Raw genomic sequence first — 5,329 nt, 5'->3', positions numbered from 1 at the left:
GGTTAGTTGTATGTTGATAGGACTATGTATTGGAGGGCAAGAGTGACAGAAGCTTCAGCCTAGCATAGAAATTGATGCATACGGGATTGAAGGGGGACCAATATATCTTAATGCTATGGTTGGGTTTTACCTTAATGAACGTTAGTAGTTGCGGATTGCTTGCTAATAGTTCCAATCATAAGTGCATAGAATTCCAAGTCAAGGATAACATGCTAGCTGTGGCCTCTCACACATGATACTTGCTATCGGTCTAGTAAAGTAGTCAATTGCCTAGGTACACTTTCACAACTCCTACCACCACTTTTCCACACCCGCTTTATTTACTTTACTGCATCTTTATCTAAACAGCCCCTACTTTTTATGTACGCGCTATTTATTATCTTGCAAAGTTATCCAACAACACCTACAAAGTACTTCTCGTTTCATACTTGTTCTACATAACGTGCGTAGAGTTGTATCTGTGGCTGATAGGACTTGAGAGAGTATTTGTTCTACCTTTAGCTCCTCGTTGGGTTCGACACTCTTACTTGTCGAAAGAGGCTACAACTATCCCGTATACTTGCGGGTTATCAATATCTCAATACCTAGTTCAATCTTGTTACCGGCAAGTCTCTTTACTGGTTATGTAATGCATCATACTGCAACTAACTCAGTCACATTGCTTGCAAGGCTTATAGTGATGTGCATTACCGAGAGGGCCCAGAGATACCTCTCCGAAAATCGGAGTGATCAAATCCTAATCTCGAAATACGCCAACCCAACATGTACCTTCGGAGACACCTGTAGAGCTCCTTTATAATCACCTAGTTACGTTGTGACATTTGGTAGCACACAAAGTATTCCTCCGGTAAACGGGAGTTACATAATCTCATAGTCATAGGAACATGTATTAGTCATGAAGAAAGCAATAGCAACATACTAAATGATCAAGTGCTAAGCTAACGGAATGGGTCAAGTCAATCACATCATTCTCCTAATGATGTGATCCCGTTAATCAAATGACAACTCATGTCTATGGCTAGGAAACACTACCATCTTTGATCAACAAGCTAGTCAAGTAGAGGCATACTAGTGACACTATGTTTGTCTATGTATTCACACATGTATTATGTTTCCGGTTAATACAATTCTAGCATGAATAATAAACATTCATCATGAAATAAGGAAATAAATCATAACTTTATTATTGCCTCTAGGGCATATTTCCTTCAGTCTCCCACTTGCCCTAGAGGCAATAATCTAGTTCACATCATCATGTGATTTAACAACAATATTCATACCTGTATATGATTAACACCCATACTTCACATCGTAATGTGACCAACACCCAAAGGGTTTACTAGAGTCAATAATCTAGTTCACATCGCTATGTGATTAACACCCAAAGATTACCAAGGTATGATCATGTTTTGCTTGTGAGACAAGTTTAGTCAACGGGTCTGTCACATTTAGAGCCGTATATATTTTGCAAATATTCTATGTCTACAATGCTCTGCATGGAGCTACTCTAGCTAATTGCTCCCACTTTCAATATGTATCCAGATTGAGAGTCATCTGGATCGGTGTAAAAGCTTGCATCGATGCAACTCTTTTCGGCGAACTCTTTTATCACCTCCATAATCAAGAAACATCTCCTTAGTCCTCACTAAGGATATTCTTGACCGCTGTCCAGTGATCTCTCCTAGATCGAAATTGCACTCCCTTGCTAAACTCAGAGCAAAGTATTCAATAGGTCTGGTATACAGCATAGCATATTTTATAGGACCTATGACTGAGGCATAGGGAATGACTTTTCATTCTCTTTCTATTTTCTGCCATGGCCGGGTTTTGAGTCTTACTCAACTTCACACCTTGCAACACAGGCAAGAACTCCTTCTTTGATTGTTCCATTTTGAACTACTTCAAAATCTTATCAAGGTATGTACTCATTGAAAAAATTTATCAAGCATCTTGATCTATCTCTCTAGATCTTGATGCTCAATGTGTAAGCAGCTTCACCGAGGTCTTTCTTAAAAAACTCTTATTCAAGTATCCTCTTATGCTATCCAGAATTTCTATATCCTTTCCAATCAACAATATGTCATCTACATATAGTATTAGAAATGCTACAGAGCTCCCACTCATTTTCTTGTAAATACAGTCTTCTCAAAAAGTCTGTATAAAACCATATGCTTTGATCACACTATCAAAACGTTTATTCCAACTCCGAGAGGCTTGCACCAGTCCAAAAATGGATCGCTAGAGCTTGCACACTTTGTTAGCACCTTTAGGACTGACAAAACCTTCTGGTTGCATCATATACAACTCTTATTTAATAAATCCATTAAGAAATGCAGTTTTGACATCCATCTGCCAGATTTCATAAAATGTGGCAATTGCTAACATGATTCGGACAGATTTAAGCATTGATACAAGTGAGACAATCTCATCGTATTCAACACCTTGAACTTGTCGAAAAACTTTTTACCAAGTCGAGCTTTGTAGATAGTAACACTACTATCAGCGTCTGTCTTCCTCTTGAAGATCCATTTATTTTCTATGGCTTGCTGATCATCGGGCAAGTCCACCAAAGTCCACACTTTGTTCTCATACATGGATCCCATCTCAAATTTCATGGCCTCAAGCCATTTCGTGGAATCTGGGCTCATCATCGCTTCCTCATAGTTCATAGGTTCATCATGGTCTAGTAACATGACTTCCAGAACAGGATTACCGTACCACTCTGGTGTGGACTGTACTTTGGAAGACCTACGAGGTCCTGTAGTAACTTAATCTGAAGTTTCATGATCATCATCATTAGCTTCCTCACTAATTGGTGTAGGAATTACTGGAACTGATTTCTGTGGTGAACTACTTTTCAATTCGGGAGAAGGTACAATTATCTTATCAAGTCTCTACTTTCCTCCCACTCACTTCTTTCGAGAGAAACTTCTTCTCTAGAAAGGATCCATCTTAGCAACGAATATCTTGCCTTCGGATCTATGATAGAAGGTGTACCCAACAGTTTCCTTTGGGTATTCCATGAAGACGCACTTCTCCGATTTGGGTTCGAGCTTATCAGGTTGAAACTTTTTCACATAAGCATAGCAGTCCCAAACTTTAAGAAACGACAACTTTGGTTCTTGCCAAACCACAGTTCATAAGGCGTCGTCTCAACGGATTTTGATGGTGCCCTATTCAAAGTGAATGCAGCTGTCTCTAATGCATAACCCCAAAATGATAGTGGTAAATCGGTAAGATACATCATAGATCGCACCATATCCAATAAAGTACGGTTACGACGTTCGGACACACTATTACACTGTGGTGTTCCATGTGGCGTGAACTATGAAACTATTCCACATTGTTTTTAAATGAAGGCCAAACTCATAACTCAAATATTTTCCTCTACGATCAGATTGTAGAAACTTTATTTTCTTGTTACGATGATTCTCCACTTCACTCTGAAATTCTTTGAACTTTTCAAATGTTTCAGACTTGTGCTTCATTAAGTAGACATACTCATATCTGCTCAAATCATGTGTGAAGGTAAAAAAAATAACGATACCCGCCACAGCATTAACAATCATTGGACCGCATACATCGGTATGTATTATTTCCAACAAGTCAGTAACTCGTTCCATTGTTCCAGAGAACGGAGTTTTAGTCATCTTGCCCAAAAGGCACTGTTGGGGATATAACTATTTGTGTAAGCCGCCCAAGAGGGGCCGGGTTGCGCAAAGAGGATTCACCAGAGAGAAGCCCAAGACCAAGCATGAAGATGGCGGTTCAATAAAGGGCTTAAGGCCCACAGGCGACTTAAGGCCCGTTGTAGTAAACCGCCGTAATGTCATGACTTGTATCATAAGGTATATTTAACTAGTCACCGAGCCGGACACTGTTTATAAGTCGGCAGGGACTCTGTAGGCCACAGGGCGTCAACCCATGTATATAAGGGGACGACCTGCTGGCGGCTTAAGGCAAGAAACAACTCATCGAGAGCCGGGCATAGCATACCTTGCTCCCTGGTCATCGAAACATCAATACCAAACCCAACTAGACGTAGGCCTTACCTTCACCGTAAGGGGCCGAACTAGTATAAACCCTCTCGTGTCCTTTGTCCCGATTTAGCCTCTTCAAGCTTCCTAGTTGCGATGGCTCCACAACTAAGTCCTTTCACGAGGACATCTAATGTGACAATTCCACGACAGTTGGCGCCCACCGTGGGGCCAACGCACGGTGGATTTGAGTTCTTGAAGGGCAACTTCGAAGGGCTCAAGGGATACGTAGTGGGCTCGATGACCAAGAGTCATCGCGGCAAGATCTACATCGACGTCGAAGGCTGGGGTCCCAAGGCCGGCTCAATTGAGTACAGATACCGGGTCCCCTTCGGCGGAATCCACGTCTTCATCGGCCGGATCGGTGAGCCGGGCCCTGAGCCGGACAACTGCACCGACCTCGTCGAGACGGCTCAGCGTACGAGGAAGACCCGGACTCAACCTATTATGAAGCGTGCTTTCGTGGGCTGCATCCACGGAGAGGAACTTTCTGAAGGATCTGAAGATAGGGGTGAGACGGCCGTCCTCTCAGACGGTGATTAGTCCGCGATTCAACAGATTCGTTGTACCAAGTGCAAGACGGCATGCTCGGGGGATGTTCCGATGGCATTAGTATTTCGGACCCTTGTGAGCTGCCAAGACGGGCAGGAGTCTTTATGGCTGGGAATTAGCCCGGCTCAAACTCTACAGCCGCTGCAGTAGTAATGTCTGGGTTAGAAGCAGCCGGGGCAGGCGGCCCCGTGCGCCCACCAGCTTGGGTGCTGATAGACCTCATGGACAAGCTTACGGCCCTGTTAACCGCAACGGTTATTCCTGGAGATAAAGATGAGCATGACGCGGAGGTGGCACGGGTGCGTGAGGAAATAGCTCAGGCCAAGGAGGCCTTGGCAGCTGAGGACACTAGATTAGCCACGGAGCGAGCGGCTCTAGATGCCCGGGCACAGCGGCTGCAATCGGAAGCTTACCAGCTCACAATGAGCTTGAACGCATCCAATGAGGTGATGAGGAGGAGACATCAGAAAACCCAGTCCCGTTTACCTCCGAATTACGACCCTCGGGTTCTTTTTGCTACACCCGGAGCCGGCCCAAGTAACCCGCCAGAGGCCAATCAGCTTATGACAGCCGGAACAGGAGGGCCGGCTCAGCCTCGGGAGATGGCACCACCTGACGTGAGCATTCCACCACCGTGTTCTGTGCCGATTCCACCGGGTCACTTTTCCAACCCCATGGAGAACTTAATCGCAGCCTCAACACGTTTGGCAGCTCTTCCTATGGACGGTGATGACCCGACG

This window comes from Triticum dicoccoides, chromosome 6B (genome assembly GCF_002162155.2).
Source record: "Triticum dicoccoides isolate Atlit2015 ecotype Zavitan chromosome 6B, WEW_v2.0, whole genome shotgun sequence".
Lineage (NCBI taxonomy): Eukaryota > Viridiplantae > Streptophyta > Magnoliopsida > Poales > Poaceae > Triticum > Triticum dicoccoides.
The sequence above is the reverse complement of the archived record's forward strand: the minus strand, read 5'-3'. Positions refer to the sequence as shown.